General features: G+C 33.6%; 1 pseudogene; it reads right to left on the bottom strand.

Annotated features, from left to right (window-relative positions):
- Positions 1 to 9,897: 9,897 nt before the first annotated feature.
- LOC141516287 (large ribosomal subunit protein uL10-like) lies at positions 9,898 to 10,843 on the bottom strand (annotated as a pseudogene).
- Positions 10,844 to 18,011: the final 7,168 nt, after the last annotated feature.

Here is an 18,011-nt window from a genome sequence, read left to right as displayed (position 1 = left end):
TTACCCTCTGGTTCCATGATATCAGGGAAATTTTCCCTCAGTAGAACCTTTAATATTAAGTCCAGGCTTTTTTTTTTCTCTTCAGTGTTTTCAAGCAGTCCAATAATTCCTTGCTTGACTCTTTTCGACCTATTCTCGAGGTCAGTGGTTTTGTTGATGAGGTATTTTACATTTTATTCTATTTTTTCTGTGTTTGATTTTGTTTAACATTAGTTATTAGTTTCTGCAGACTCCATTCTTTTTTTTAAGAGAGGAGTTTTCTTCATTTACCTTTTGCAACTCATTTTCCAATTGATCAATTCTATTTTTTTAAAGACCTTTCTTTTTGACCAACTGAAGTTTTGAGAGAATTGTTTTCTTTTTGCATTTGCCCAATTGAGGATCTGAGAGAATTATTCTCATTTTGTATTTGTCCAGTTGTATTTTCCAGTTATTTGTTTCTTGTTGCAAGTTGATAATCTTCTCTTGGGTTTCTTTTCCCAAATTTTCCACTTGATTTTTAAACTCCTTCCTTATTTCTTCAAGGAATTCTTTCTGTGCTGGAGACCAGATCATATTCTCCTCCGAGGTTCTAGGTCTCTCTGAGTTAGGGTCTTTTCCTTTCAAGAATTTTTCTATGGATCCACCTTTCCACTGACCTTTCTTCATTTTGTTAAAACTTTCAGTTGAGGAGAGGCTGGTTCACAGAGGTTTGTTTGTGGGATCCCTAGAGGCTTTACTCACTGTGTGCAATACTTCCAGATGGTCAGTAGGAGGTGCTTGTTGCTTTCTCTGGAGTGTCTGTGACTTTGATTGAGGCTTTCTCCCTTAGCCTGGAGGGAGTGATTGAAGCTGTTAAATATTTCTGTCTTCAATCAATGGTGGGCTTTACCCTGGGGTGAGGTCATTCCTCTCCCTATTGTCAGCTGGGCTGGTTCTCCTGCTCACACACCTGTACCTGGGGCAGAAGTAGTCTGTAATTGTGTTTGTTCTTGGAAAAGGCCTCAGCTGCAATGGAGGTGAGGACTCAGAGATTCTCAGACCAGAGGAGCCCCGGGATGATGTCTGCAGCTCTCCTGTACTGGAGATCTCCCCCTAGCCCTGTCAGTAAGCTCTAACACAAATGCCTCTGCTCCCTAGTTGACCCAAGTCCCCTCAGTCCACCAGGCTCTATCCCTGTTGATAACACAGGTCCAACTCTTAGGCCCTCAGGCTCCTGGGGCTCCAACCATGGCTGCTAATCAGGCTGATACATGGATGATCCACCCTCTGTGCCCAGACTCACCCAGGACCACGGAAAATAAATCCTGAGGTAGATGTTCTTTCTCCTGGATTTTCTTTCTGGGTTTTGTGGCTCAGATTTCTGAGAAGAGGTTTGTTTTATATCACAGATGGGAAAGATCAGAGACTTTAGAACTGTGTCTGCTCTCTGCCATCTTGGCCGGAAGTTGCAACTTCTTCATTCTTAAAGAGGACAATCTGCCACATAGAATGTTAGAAATTCATTCCCTGTGTCCTGGACCATTCCTTTACTCCTCACTTGACTCACTGAATTTTCAAATTAATGATGGATGATTCACTAACTAAATACCTGTAACACAATTAATTTTTTTCATCACTTTACATGCTTATTGAGTATATTTAGTTAAATTATTATTGCTGAATCAAATGATGGTATCCATTTCAATAATAGAATAGAACTTATTGCTAAACTTAGAATTTCAATAATATATAGAGATCTAATAGCATAAAAAATTTTACTGAAATTTATTTGTAAAATATTTATGAAATCTAATTCTAAATTTGCAAATTGTAAAATATTTGTAAAATCTAAATCTAAATTTGTAAATTTTAACATCTAAAATCTAAAAAAAATGATAAGTTTCTGAGGACTATTTATTCAGAAGTTTCTCACAGATAATTATGCATTGTTCAGTGTCCTCCCTTTAGAATGACCAATATTGATCAACAAGAAATCCTTAAATAAAAATTTCATGACATGGAGATAAGGTAACTTACAATCATACTAGAAGATCATAGACTTTTTCAACAAACTGGAAATATTTACCATTATCAGTACACAAAGTTTTATTTTATTTCCCTTCTCTATGCACCAATAATGAGGAATACCCTCCTATTCTAGCATTGCATAACTGCACCTGCATTGCAAATTTCAGTCAGTCAATTCAGTGACTAGATCACTGAATCCTTAACTGAGTGACTTGCTAAGGATTACAAAAAAAGATCACATAGGAAGCTTGTGTCAGAGGCTCAGGAAGACCTATTATGTTCTGATTCTGAGACTGGCACATATATATCTATGGGTCTTTGTGTGTGTGTGTGTGTGTGTGTGTGTGTGTGTGTGTGTGTGTGTGTGTTATCATTTTGAAATAAATACTATATCTCTATCTTCTTAGGTTATAATAAAACTGTTTCAATTGACCTTAAGCCTAACTTGACAATGATTGTTTTCCTCTTAAAGACTTACAATAAGCTCAAGAAAAGGAACCCTGGATGAAAGTTATTTAAAGCAAAATTTCAATGAACTAATAATTGTGATAACAACAACAAAAAAAACCTAAAGCTTTTCTTTGTAACATTAGAGCAAATTTGATTAAAAAGATTCTCTGCTTCAATAGTGAAGCTTAATTCTCGGAAGCTCACTATCTCATCACATCACTCCTATTAAGGCCCATTCTCATATTTTGCTGATGAAATCAAGGTATTGTTAAGTTCTTTTCCCTCAACAACTTGCTTGACAATCAGAACCTGTACATTTGAATTAATTTATCAACAAATAAATGCTGAACACTTACTATGTAAAAGAGGGGGAAATTAAGAGAGTACCTATCAATGGGGGAATGACTGAATAAATTATGATATGTGATTGTGATGGAATCCTATTCTCCTATAAGAAATGGTGAACAGGATGTTTTCATGAAAAAAAAAACCTGGAAAGATTTACATGAACTGATGAAAAATGAAATATATTATGCAAAAATTCACAATGCTTTAAGACAATCTCCTATGGATCACTTAGCTTTTTTCAGTAATGCATTGATCCAAGACAACACTGAAGGATATATGATAAAAAATGCTATCCCCATCACAACAGAAAGAACTGGTGGTGTCTGAGTACAAATTCCAGTATACTTCTTTATTTTTTTTTCTTTTTCTTAAGGCCTTTTTTGGGGGGCACTATATATTCTGCATCATTACATATGTATAGCCTATATCAAATTGCTTTCCTTCTCAAAGAGAGGGGTTCAAGAGGGAGAGATGGTGAATTTGGAACTCAATATCAAAAAATGGATGCTCTAAATTGTTTTCACATGTACCTGAGGAAAATAAAATACTAATATACTGTACAAAAATACCAAAATACTAATTATGAGGAAAAAGAAAATATTCATGAATGTATTTATTAATATCATGTTCTATCAAAGACCTTTGTAGAATTTTTCTACCAATTCATTTTGCATAAACCATACTGCTTCTTTCTTCTGTTTTCTTATTATTTTTTCTTTTTTAATATTTATTTCATTCATTTTTGTTCACATTTTTATTTCTGCCTCCTTCCCTCCCTCTCTACCTAATACTAAAGAAAGCTAGCACGTGACACAGAATTATGAATGTGTATATATATATATATATAATTATATATACATATAAACCTATTATATGCATTTCTATATATCAGTTCTTTATTCTAAGTGTCCTTCATAGGTCCTTACAAATTCTATGGTTTTATCATCTGTAATTATTTTATTGGTGGTCTTTTAAAAATATTTATAATTAGTGCTATAATATAGGCTGTCTAAATATCTTATGAAATTTTTCTTGTGACCTTTAGTATATGTTTTTCTGCAGGTATTCTCTATTGACTATCATTTGGGTACCACTTAGTTCTACTGACTTTTTTTTAAACTAGAATAGAAAGACTGATGTTATCCCAATCTTATTACAGTATGTGGATACTATACATTGAACATTGATATCAAAATGATATTGAAATTAAAGTTTCAAAACTGTCATTTTTGAGCATCCTATGAACTTTTTCCATCTCTGCCAATATTTCTGCAAATGTACAAGAATAAAGCATGTTAAACAATATTATCATGTTTTTTCATAGATTTTCTTAGATTAAAAAAAAAGTAATCATTATTTAGGAAATAATCCACACATAAGTATTATGTCTTTCTGCCTTTAAACAGTTTTGACCTCAGAAAACAAGATTTTTTTTTGGTGTGTTACCAGGTCTGCATGTGAAAACTTAGCAACCTGTAAGAGCATTCCAGGCTTATGCTCATGTAATAAATAGCTTTTGAGAATGGAAGGTGACCTCAACACTGCTATGATTGTATTGGGGTAGAACTTCAGGAAGGGAAATTCTTATTATCCCAATTTTATAAATAAGAAAACGTGACCACATCTTAAGTGGAAAAACACAACTTACAGACTATAACCTACATTTTTTTGAGTTCAAAAACATGAAATTTATTCAAAATATATTGTACTATCTTCTGATAAAATACAAACTTCTTGAGGAAATAAGCAATTTAATTTTTGTCTACTGATGCTAAATATTTAACACAGTGGTCAGACACAAAGTAGTCATTTATAAAATGCTTGCTAATTGATTGACTCTAACATAATTATTCCTTGAACATTTTAATCATGATAATGACTCATATGATACTTATGAGATGAAGGACATGTGTATTACATTGTGGTTTTTATTATGTTGTAATTTTTTTTATTCTATGTTTTCCTCCTTTTTTAGAGTATTATATATTGAAATATATAATACATGTATCATCACAAAATTTGCATTCCATGTGTATCAAAGAACTTAGAGACGATTTTTCATTGCTATAGCAAAAAAAATACCACATTCATGTGAACTGAATTCAGTCAGGAGATGGCAGTGTTTCTGAATCATGGCTACAACTTCCTGTTAATTGTCCAGAATAGTTTGTGGCTTTGGCAGAGTAATCTGGATATCTAATATTCAGGAGCCTGCCAGCATATAATATTGCTAAAATTTTATTAATGCAGTTGGGAAGATTGGAATGTGTTCATTTGAATGATTTATCTCTTTTATATTGATTACCAAGAAGAAGAAAATACTCTGTTTTACTTAGGAAGTAGGAGTATAGAATTCTATAGTTGTATCAGTCTAATTCAGATGGCCTTTAATTTTAGTATTTTAGGATAATGCTTTCTCTTCCATGCCATCCTTCCACCCCAGGAGCCTATGAAGTCTTATTTGGCAGGAAAACCTGGAGTTAAGTGCTCTATATTTAATGTGGAGATTAGCCATGCAAAAGTAAAGAGGTTTGTTATGAAGAGACATTACCAGTCTCTCATAACATGGAGAAAACAGTTTTACTTGGAACAGAAAGCAGTGTAGGTCATATCAATTGAGGGACTATTAAGTGCTGACTATCATTAGTGGAAAGACAGAAATTATACAAAACAACTTGATGTTCAAGGGTTTGGGAAGTAACTGTTGGTACTTAGCCAATTCAATGTACTTAATCATATATATAAATATATATATATATTTATATACTGTACAAAATATGCATATATGATTATATACATATATATGTATTTCTATTTGCATACTTTATATATAATCTATATTTTCATATTATATATATGTATATGTTTCTATTTGTAGAGTTAAGCCCCTTTAAATACATTTAATTCAATAGGTATTCATTTATGTTCTTTTTTAGCTTCAATGTAGAGCAATAATGCAAAAGTGAAATATGACACACTCCCTGCCCTCAAAGCTCATGCAACCTAAATTAGAAATAAGAAAGAAAAAGAGTTAAATATCCTAAGTTGTAATATAAATGGAAAAAGTACTATGAATTAATGGGGAAAAGGGGAAAACCATTTATAGCTGATGCGATTCTGGAAAGCTTTATGATATTTTAATAATTATAATAAAAATATATGGAATAGAAAAGAAGTTTATTGACCCAAGTGAAAAAGAAGCTCCTTCTCACCCTAAGTGCCTCAAAGATGGTAGCAGAATTTACTAACACAAGCAAAAGGAGTTTTCTGTTTGAATATATTTTTGGATATTTTTTCATCTCAAATTGTGCACTCTCAGATCTATGTTGTTTCAGGAATTTCATCTCCATTTTTCAAGTTTTTAGTGAGAGATTTCTTTCCTTCATTAACTAGCATCCTGGCAAAAATATATTTTTACTTAAGTCATTTCTTCTCTCATGCTCATTTGAAGTTAAAAGAATATACAAATAAAAGGTGATTCTTATCAGTTAGGCTGACTTTAGCAAAACTGGTTAATGCTACTTGAATTTAAGTGGAAACATATCTGAATATGCATCACTTGTTTTAAGTAAATTTAATATGCGTAATTTTACAAAATGTTTTCTTTACTTTAAAGAATTCAAATTTTAGACTTTCAGAAATTGTCAGCATAGGATACAACAAATATAAAATCTTCATGAACATTTTGTGAATTGCAAGATGAAATTAAAAATAAAGTTCTTCATTATGCAAAAGTGAAAAATTAACATTCAGAAAAATCATTTGTTCTAAAACAGATGGAACACCCAACAGCAATTCTGCCTTACATTGAAGCAGAAAGGTATCCTGAAGGAGATACTGGGGACAGCAAATCCAGGCAGTTTAAACAATTATCACCTGGTCCCCATCTCAGTCTGATGGAACTGATTCTGAAACTGAGGGAAGTACCAGATCTACTTTCTGCTCAAAACCTGAAGCTATGAGATTCATTATGGAAAGAGAGAACTTCATCACCACTTACAACTCCTGACTAACTGCAGTCTCTAGGTAGATAAACATTAGAATCCTGGAATTAGGAGAACCCTTACTTCTAATACAGTACATTGATTCTGCTTCTTGTCAAGTCCTCATAGCCATCTTCAAGGGCAGCAGCTCCTTTGGAGAAAAGCGTAGTCATCTCAACAACTGATAGCCAACTTCACATATAGGGCAGATAAATCAGCCTAACTGAAAAAGCAAGGTAATTTGTTGTAAACTGAAGCTTCAAAACACCCTGAGGGAAAGTCAAAACCCACCTTAAACTCTATGTTCCCTTAGTCAATGATAGGAATAGCAGAGCAGGCAGAACTGAAGAGTCTTGGGAATATTTGGGCTTCCAGGCTATAATCACTTTTTGAATGATAAACTACTTATATTTAATATAAAATCTTAAAATTTCAAATAAATTTCAAATAAAATTTAATTCAGCAAACATTGACTACAGTGCAGTAGGTACTGGGAATATAAAAATATAAGAGAACTTGGATCTTAAGCTGGTTTCCATCTTTAACCTAAAAGTTTGATCTTTTTTGCAATATCTCTCTCAAATAGTCACCCAACAACTATTTGAGCACTAAATTAAAAATATATGTTTCTTTTCAAAATAACCCACCATAGTTACAGACAGCTTTGATTATTACATAAATGTATTACTGATATTGAACCAGTCTGGATCCCTATAATTTTCCTCTATTGGTTCTAGTTCTGCCCACTGGAATCAAATGGAGTAAGTTCAACTTCTTTTCAAGATGAAAGAATTTCAAATATTTCAAAAAAGCTGTCTTATCTCCCCAAGTTATTTCTTTTCTAAGTTAAATTTTCCCAATCCCTTTGATCTTGCTCATCTTACTCTGGTCTGGTTATTAGATCATTAAAGTTTTTTGTTTTGAATTTTATAAATGTAAGTATTCCATATCCAAAGAGCAGAACAGAATTGCATAGGAAACTACAAATCTCAATTTGCATACAGCTTGAATTAAAGAAAACAAGGTCAAATTGACTGGCTACTCCTTCCCCCTCCCCACATTCCTTCCAACTGCCTTCTATTATATTCTTGTTTTAATTTTAGTGACTTCTGTTTTTTTTTCTTTTTTCTCTTTATTTATTTATTTATTTATTTGTTTGTTTGTTTGTTTTCACTAGATATATTTTATATTATTACAATAATTTTGTCATAAGAGTAAACATAAATCCCCCTCCACTCCCCAAGAAGATGAAAAACCCCAAGAAGAGTGAGAGAGAGAGAAAAAGATGTATTTCAGTAATTGTTCAGATTCCAATGGCTCTATCTCTGGGATGACTTGCTTTCTTTATCATAAGTCCACCAGAGAAGTGGTGGACTTTTTATTTTTTCACACAATTGCTACTACTAGCTGTATTTACCTCCACTCTATTTCTTCCCACTCTCATTTATTCTATTCTTTCTCTCCTTTCATCTTGTCCCTGTCCCAAAGTGTGTTGTATCTGAGTGCCCTCTCCCACAATCTTCCCTCTCTTTTACCATGTATTCCCCCCTTCCCTCCCTCATTCCATCTTTATCCCATGACTTTCTTCTCATTTTTCTCTAGGGTAAGATAGCTTTCTATACCCTGTCAAGTGTGTATGTTATTTCCTCTCTGAGCCATTTCTGATGAGAATGAAGGCTCACTCATTCCACCTTGCCTTCCTCCCATTCAACTCCATTGAAAAAGCTGTTTCTTGACTCTTAGGTGAAATTTATTAGCTTCTTCATCTCCATTAACTTCCTCCCAGTACTTTCCTTCTGTGAGTTCTGCCTCAAGATGACTCCATCTTTTTTTTACTATATTATACCATTATATTCTTTTCTGGGTCCTGTCTTTATATATTCCTTGTAACAGCTCTTGTAAATGAGAAAGTTCATATGAGTTATCAATATGAGTTATCTTCAAAGTTCATATAAGTTATGTTCCCATGCAAACAGTTCAATAGCACTAAGTTCCTTAAAATTAGTCCTTCTCATCCACCCCCTCTATGGTTCAGCAGAGTCCTGTACTTGGAGATCAAACTTTCTGCTCAGCTCTGGTTATTTCATAGAAAAGTTTGAAAGTCCTCTGTTTTATTGAAAGTCCATCTTTTCCCCTGAAAAAGAATGTTCAGTTTTGCTGGGTAGTTGATTCTCTGTTGTAAACCAAGATCTATTGCCTTCTGGAATATTATATCCCAATCCCTAAGAGCCCTTAATGTAGAGGCTGCCAGATACTGTGTAATCCTGACTATGGAGACTCAGTAGTTGAATTGTTTGTTTCTGGTAGCTTTCTCTTTGATTTTGGAGTTTTGGAATTTGGCTATAATATTCATGGAAGTTTTTCTTTTGGGATCTCTTTCAGTAGGTGACTGGTGAATTCCCTCAACGTCTATTTTATCCTATGCTTCTAGGATCTCAGGGCAATTTTGTTGTATTATTTCTTGAAAAATGAAGTCTAAGCTCTTTTCCTGTTCATGACTTTCAGGTTACCCAATAATTTTTAAATTATTTCTTCTGGATCTGTTTTCAAGGTTGGTTGTTTTTCCAAAGAGATATTTCACATTTTCTTCTAATTTTTGGCTTTCTTGGAAGAGTTTTATTTCTTCCTGATTTCTTACAAAGTCATCAGCTTCCTTTATTTCCATTCTGGATTTGAAGGAGTTATTTTTTCAGAGAGCTTTTTTATCTCTTTTTCCAGTTGGCCAATTCTGCTTTTTAAAAAATTCTTCTCCTTATTTGCCTTTTGCTTTTTTTTAAACATATTATTTTCTTCAGTATTTTTTCTATTTCTTTCACAAAGCTGTTGATTTGGTTTTCATGATTTTTCTGCATTGCTCTCATTTTTCCTCCCAATTTTTCTTCCACGTCCCTTAATTGCTTTTCAAAGTCTTTTTTGAGCTCATCCATAGACTGAGCCCATCTTCTATTTCTCTTGGAGGTTTTGGATATGGACGTTATGATTTTGTCATCATCTGAGTATGTGTTTTGATCTTCCATGGGACTAAAGTAATGCTCTATGGTCAGATTCTTCTTTTTTTCCAGAGATAATGAGCATTTTTATTTCTTTGTTCCACAAATAAACTGGCAAAATAGTTGTATCATGTGGGCTAATCAAACAGACCAAATCCCTTATCTTCATCGGACTCTTCTGACTCTTCCTTGGCTTCCACTTTGTCTGGAGCAGCAGCAGCTGGTGCAGCAGCAGCAGCTGCAGGGGCAGCCACTGCAAAGGCTGAAGGATCAGCCAGAAAGGCCTTCACCTTTTCAGCAAGCAGGAAACTGTACTTAGTCTCCACAGCTACAGCCAAGACCTGCTTGTACCTATTGATGATAGAGTGGGGCACTGATGCAACAGTTGGATAGCCAATCTGCAGACAGATGCTGGCAACGTTATGGACACCCTCTAAGAAGTGAAGGTGCAAGGTCTCTTCTGTGACGTCCAGCACTTCAGTGTTATAGATGCTGCCATTGTCAAACACCTGCTGAATGATCAGCCCAAAGAAAAACGGGGAGATATTGAGCATGTTCAACAAGGTGGCCTCACTGGGGCCACGTTGTCTCCTGTCTTAATCAGCTGCACATCACTAAAAATTTCAATAGTACCTCTGGAAATCTTGGTGGTGATACCCAAAGCCTGGGAAAAGGAAGTCTTCTCAGGACCCAGACCAGTGTTCTGGGCTGGCACTGTGACATCACATAGGGTGATGGCACCAGCATGGGCAGCAGCTGGTACCTTATTGGCCAGAAGCATATCCCTAATCTCAGTCAGATCTTCCTTGGTGAACACAAAGCCCACATTCCCGCAGATATGAGGCACTAGTTTCTCCAGGGCAGGGTTATTCTCCAGATGCCCATGAATGGCTTTCCACATCATAGTGTGGGAAAAACCATCAGCACTACGGCCTTCCCAGAGAGGGACATCCGGATCTGCTGCATCTGCTTGGAGCCCACTTTGTCTGCTCCTACAATGAAGCATTTTGGATAATCATCCAAAAGTTGGATGATGTTGAGAAAATAATTGGATTTCCAGGAAGCCCTGTCTTCCCTAGGCATCTCAAGTGTGTTTCAGGGATTGCCACTTGGGGTTTAAAGACAATGTCACTCACACAAGAATGCCTAGAGAGAGCACAGATTCTTCTTTTTCTGTTGTTTACTCATTTACTCTGCCCAAGACTAATTTACAGCACTTCCAAGGCTTTTTTTTTTGTGGGGGACACCCAATTGGGACCTTTATTCCTCCAAGATCTTATGCTCTCTTGCCTGTTCTTTGATATGTAGATGATCACAGCTCTACCCTCTGACCTGGAACTGTAAGGAGGATCCCTGCTGAGCCATCTTAGTATGGAAGTCCAAACTGCAACCTGGATCTGAATGTGGGCAAACAGCAGAGTCCTGCCACCAGGGAGAGCAGAAAAATTTCTGCAGTCTCCCCTGATCACCTTACCATCTGTGCACTGCTCTGGAGGTGCAGGCTGGTTCCTCCCACTTCTTGCTGCATATCCTGTGGCCATGCTCCTCACTCCACACTCATTCCGGTATATCAGTATTCTCTCCTCTGCCCCTTCAAGCTGTCACCAGCTTTTCCCAACTCCTGGTCCTGGTGAAACACACCTTTCCCATGAAACTTCTAAGTTATCTTGGATTGGGAAAATATATCACCCAGTCTTTCTGTGGGTTCTGCCCCTCTATATTTTTACTAGAGTCATAATTTGAAGGCTTTTGGAGTTCCTTGGGGAGGGAGTGCACAGGAAATGCTGTCTTCATGGCCATCTTAGCTCTGCTCCCCTCCCCCCCCAGGTTATTATCATTACAAGCAAACATAGGAACTCCCATTCATCAAGACCTACTTAGTAGATACATAGCCAAATTTATTGAAAGCCAGGCAAAAGAAATTTTACCAAAAACTTTTGGCAATGTCATATGAGCAAATATCAAAAATGGATAGGCTTTGCATCAGTATAAATGACATCAAATAAGTGGAATTACTATCTGCTTTTGCTATTGTACCCTAATGCCCATGGTACTATTGATTTGTTTTGTCTCCCCAGTAGAATGTTTCCTGAGAGCTGGGGATATCACTTCTACTTGTGTTCCCAGCACTATTACTGAGAAACGGAAGTTTTGAGTTACCACTCCAGGTGTTCATATTGACTATTTATGCCGGGTCTATGGTAGAGCATTCTGAGCTCATATTTGATCAGCCACAGTTGGACGCATTATAATTTGTCTCAAACATACTCATGTCATTTTTGGTCTTCTTTGATAAAAAAAGACAAGAATCATTCCCAGCACTTAACTCAATGATTTTCACCCCATTTATTTATTTAGTATTTAGTAAATACTTCATTCATTCATTCAATCACAAATTAACATAATATCACATCCTACTGTCACTGTTCCCTCCCTCAGCTGTCAAATTCCATGATACACTGACAAATTTGTTTCCCTTATCAACTAGAACAGTGGTTTCTTCAAAAAGTAGATAATTAATCATGTCTTCCTCTTTCCTAGCTCTATTCAGAGCTTCTCCTACTATTTTAGCCCATCCCAATCCATTTTCTGTCCTATCCTATTTTCAGTGAGTTACAGAATAGTAAGTCAAAGTAGTTTAAGCAATGAAGCATATTTAATATTAATAGTTTTAGAAATTTTATTTCAAATTAGATGCTGAGAGCTATTCATCAAGTTTGCTTTAACACATCTCCCACAATTAAGTTCATTCAAAGTGCAGAACAGGAGAACTGGGGTGATTGAGTGTATGTGTGTGTGTGTGTGTGTGTGTGTGTGTGTGTATGTAGAAGGGGAAGAGGTGGGTGGATAGGGATTGTTATTAAACCAAGGATCTTACAGTTCCTCAATAAATTCTAAAAGAACAATGTGGAAAACAATGACTTCTATCATTTCATATTACTGAGTGTCATATATATATATATATATATATATATATATATATATATATATATATCACAGATTTAAATCAAACTCAAAAATAAATTAATTAAAATGAGTTTCAGATATACTTAGTGAAATGCAGAGATTACTCTACAGTTATATATACATATATAGTAGAAAAGTAGAAAAGAAAAATATGAATTCATTTCTTAATTAAAGTTCAGAATTAATTCAGTGAAAAGTGGATGACATTGTTTCACACCACTACTGAAACATAAGTATCAAAACACACATAAGAAAAGATGAAGGAAATAATCTATAAATGTCAAAAATTCTATACCTAAGGTGTGAACTTTTAAAACCATAAATTATATGATTACATTAAAGTCTGATTTTTAATCATAGTTTGTTTTGCAATCCTACATCTATTGTTTTGTACACTTAAAAATTTATATTTGGGATTTTGAGGGTTAATAGGTTTCACCAGACTGCCAAAAGAGTTTAGGACATAAAAAAATTCTTTAAAAACCCCTGGGTTGCCTCTGAGGAAACTTAAATCTCTTAATTCTGTAACTCTTTGGTCTTATGAAATGGTAGAAATGGAAAAGATGAATGAATGAGCTGATGCAAATGAAGAAGAGAACTGTATTTAACAATTGCAAATAAAGGAAAAGACCCTCTTCCTCATTCAAACAGGAAACTGATTCTGGATAGTTGATTATTTGATAGAAAGTAGAGTGTTTTCTATACTTAAGTGAATACATAGAGCTCAGAAGCTCCCTAGAGGGTGGTAAGTGACCAGATTGAAGAGAGAGGGAATTTTGGTAGGAATGGCCTTTTAAAAAAGTGAGTTACTACACAGAAAAGAAATAAATCTATAACACTTGACCAACATGGTAATGGGAAATAATATCCAGCTCAAAATGAGTAGAGCTTCAGCTATATTGCTCATGGGAGCTATTATTTTCTAATTTAAAAATGTGTCCCCATTTATGAAACATTCCCAGGTCAAACAGTATTTACAAGTGGAAAAAATGCTTTGAACCAATATTATACGGCACAGACTAATTCTCTAGCAAAGTCTGTTTGAAGTTTAGGGTAAAATATTACATATTTACCAAAAAAATAAAAATAATCTCCTCTTCAGTAATTGACCATTACTTTGAATAAAAGTAAGATAATTACTTTTGAAAACCAAGAGAATAAATAGTGTGAAAATTAGTGAGCTATGTATGCTATTGGTCAAGTGACCCTGTCAATCAGCAACATAATTGGTCTACCTACAATTTGGAGATGATAAAAATTGTTCCTATTGATATGATGCTTTTAAATTTGCATATATTTTCTTTACAAAAATTCTGTGAAAATTCCATTTTTATTCTCTCATTTCACAGAAGAAATGAAAACCCATGCTACTTAAATATCTTATCGTGAATTACATAATGGATACAGAAAAATTAAGATTCATAAAAGCAATTCTTCCTATCTTTGAACATAATTCTTTTTAGTGTATTATAATGTTCTATAGTCTATATGTAAACAAAAAAGATTTACATTTTAGTTCAAAATATATTTTAGGTGGCTCATTGAAAAGAGCACCAGTCCTGGAATTCAAATCGGACCTCAGACACTTAATAATTACCCAGCTAAGTGACCTTAGGCAAGTCACTTGACTCCACTGCCTTGCAAAAAACAAAAACAAAAAATAAAATAAGATAAAATATATTTTTAAATATTCTTATTTAATGAAAAGAAAATGTACTGAGAAAAATTATTTAATATAATTTTAGTACTTTAAAAACATGTTTATAGCATTCATTTTTTAAATATTCCTGAAGATTTTCTTTATATTTGAACAATATTAAATTTGACCAGTCAGAATACATTTAAACAACTATTCTCAATTGAAATATTACATGATTTGAGTTTTATTAATTGGATATGTATACTAAATATCATGAAGCATTTTTTTACACTATTATACATGCTATTAAGCCATCATCTCCTGCAAATCAATCCAAAGTCAACTACCCTAATATGAAGCAATGCTTTTTACTATTACCTATTTCATGTTAGTTATTTTTGGTGGTAATTGTCTTTTATTATGACTTTTTAAAACAAAATATATAAATATATATTTGTGTATTTTTCAATCATATATTTAAAGTAGTAGAATTTTAGAAAAAGGTACTTTGTTGTGAAGAATGAGGCTTATAAAGGACAAATAGGCAAAGAAGTTGGGAGGAGGTAAATAGTTGTAATGCATCTCCATAGTCTCCTATTGATAGTATTGTTTACCATTAGCAGAAGAATCGGCAGTTTTTTTTCTTCTATCTTAACTCATATAGTCCAATATTTCTTTTGTTGCCCTTAACATTAAAACCAATCAAAATCTATAGCACTCACACTCATTAAACTCAGAGAATCACAGAACCTCAAGTTCAATCAAGCCAATAAGCATTATCATACACTAGTATGTGCCAACCATAGTGCTAACTACTGGAGATACAAAGAAAAAGGAGAAAACCAACCAAAAAACCCCCAAGAATCAAACAAAAGAAATTGGTCATCATTCTCAAGGAGCTTAAAGGCTGAGAGAAGAGAAAAGATATAACAAATTATGTATAAACAAGTTATAGACAGAATAAACTGAAGATGGACAGGTGGAAGAACTGGCCATAAGCAGGATAAGGTTCTTATGTTGTTGACATTTTATTTAGAAACTTAGGGAAATCAGGGAAAGCAGAAGATAGAGATGAGGTAGGATAAATATTTCAAGATTCTGAAAAGTCAGTAAAAATTCCTGTAGACCATAGATAGAGTGGACTGTGAAAAAAATAGAAAATTCTTGAATGTATCTAAATCACAGACTATGTGTAGGTCAGTAAGGTATAAAAAGACAGGAAAAGTAGGAAAGGGAGCAGGTGATAAAGAGCATTAAAAGTCAAATGGAAGATTTTATATTTTATCTTTCAGTTCATAGAGAACTAATGTGCATATTAAATTTTGGGGAAATGCACAGTAATTATAAATGGAAGCAGATAACAAAATGAATCAGAAACCAAAACCCTTAATATGTTGTTTCAAAGAGATATACTTGAAACCAAAAAAAATTCAAGATTAACACAGACTTAAAATAAAAAAGGAAAATTTATTAAGCTTAAGCTGAATTAAATAAATCGGGGGTAGCAATCCTGATCTCAGAAGAAACAGAAGTAAAAAAATAGACCTAATTAAGAGATAAACCATGAAATTATATTTTGTTAAAAATATCATAGGCAATTAATAGTATCAAAACATTTTGAGATCAAATTTCATTTTTGTGTATATGTGCAATTAATCCAAATTTTTAAAATAATATGTACCATTTCCCCATTCCCCATTGATATATGATCAAGGGATATAAACAGGCAGTTTTCATAAAACTACTCACAGTAATATGAATAAATTAGTGATTAGAGAAATACAAATTGAAGCAATTCTAGGGAACAAATTTACTTATCAAAAAAGGCAAATCCTAGAGGAAGATGAGGAAAAATAGTCTAATAAATTGTTGGTGGAGTGTGAACTAGTCCAGTCATTCTGGAGAATTTGGAAGTATGAACAAAGAGTTATAAAACTGTGTGTAACACTACTAGGTCTATATACCAAATATATCAAAAGAAAACAACTATTTGAACATAAATATTTCAAGTAACTCTTTTGTGTCAAGTAATTGGAAATTGAGAGGGTATTCATCAGTTGTGGAACTGCTGAATAAGTAAGTTGTTGCATTTGATTGTGTTGGAGTAGTACTGAGCTAAAAATAAATGACAGGATTGGTTACAGAAAATTAAAACAAACAAAGAAAATTGTAAGATCTAAATGAACTACAAAATGAAATGAGAAGAAACAGGAAATAACTGTGTACAGTAATAACAAAAAAGATCAAGGACAATAATGATCAAAGACTTGGTTACTTTGATCAATACAATGATCCAAGCAAATTTCAATGGAGACATTCCTCTAGAGGAATAACTAATTTGGATGCAAATTGAAGCACAATTCTCTCACTTTATTTTCTCTCTTCTTATTGATAGAGTTTAAATGCTTAAGTTTTGCAAGTTTCATATGCATAATTTATAACATTTTGTTTTCATTATCAGTGAGTGGATAATTGGGGAATTGGGGAAGGGAAAGACTTTGAAAATCAAAATTTAAAAAAGAAAGAATACTACTAATATTAATAAATTATAAATTTTAACCAAAAAAATTAAAAAAAAGAAACACAAAAGTAAAAAAGATAGTTCTAGAAACTTACATTTTAAGTTTTTAAGTATGAGATGGTATGCACATGTAGGAGTGAAGTTTTTATCAATCATTCAAGCAATCACAGGTCTTCAATTAAGTACTTAACTAGAATGAAATTTCAAAAGAATCATGTTTAAATAGATTAGGAACTTTTCACCTGTTAATCTCCTCACAATGCCAGAAGGGATTGACTTCTAACTATTGAAGCAAGTGTGACTTTCTAGCACCTTCCTGAATGAGCATGAAATGCTTTGACTTTGATTCCATCTTGACCAGAGGATATTCTTGAAATCTTCAAAGGTTTCACAAGATGTTGGAGTTTCTATTGTATTGACCTCCCAGGATCAACTATAGGGTAGAATATCCATTGAAAGTTGGGGATAAATACAAATTCACTAAATATGAGAACTTTTTGAGTATCACATGTGTAGGAGAAAAGGATTTGATTTCCTATAACACGAAATTCTGATTTGTTACTTGGCTATTTGGGATTTTTAAATTTGTATATATTTCTGAAAAATTGTCAATTATTTTTGAGCGAGATGTTCTACACAAAAATATCTATTTCTATTGTCTTATTGGGGCTCCTCAAAAGAAAGGTTAGACTTGAATACTATAGATACCATTTCTCCTCCTGTTTTTCCTATGAATTAAAATAAAAATCACCCTCTATTTAATATCATTGGTTTGTATAGATAGCTGTAGAAATGATGGCAAGGATTATCTTGTGGGGTTCCCAGAATAGTGTTAGAAAAAGTAAAATGATAAAATGAGATTTTTTTGAATTCCCAATATTAAAATAAAAATTTGGTGTTCAAATGGCATGAATTCCATTGTATTTATTTATTTGTTTACATATTGTATCTCCCAGATGATTGGAAGATCATTGAGAATAGGAACTGGTTTTCAGATTGGACTTTGTATCCCAAGGATCTAAAACGTATTGAAGACACTTAAGAAATACTGGTTTAAGACATTCAGGTCTTAACAACGACATTTTATAAAAGCAAGTAATCTCTCTTTTTTCTCTTTCTCATGC

The sequence above is a fragment of the Macrotis lagotis genome, chromosome 3 (assembly GCF_037893015.1).
Source record: "Macrotis lagotis isolate mMagLag1 chromosome 3, bilby.v1.9.chrom.fasta, whole genome shotgun sequence".
NCBI classification, from domain to species: Eukaryota; Metazoa; Chordata; class Mammalia; order Peramelemorphia; family Peramelidae; genus Macrotis; species Macrotis lagotis.
The sequence above is the reverse complement of the archived record's forward strand: the minus strand, read 5'-3'. Positions and strand labels throughout refer to the sequence as shown.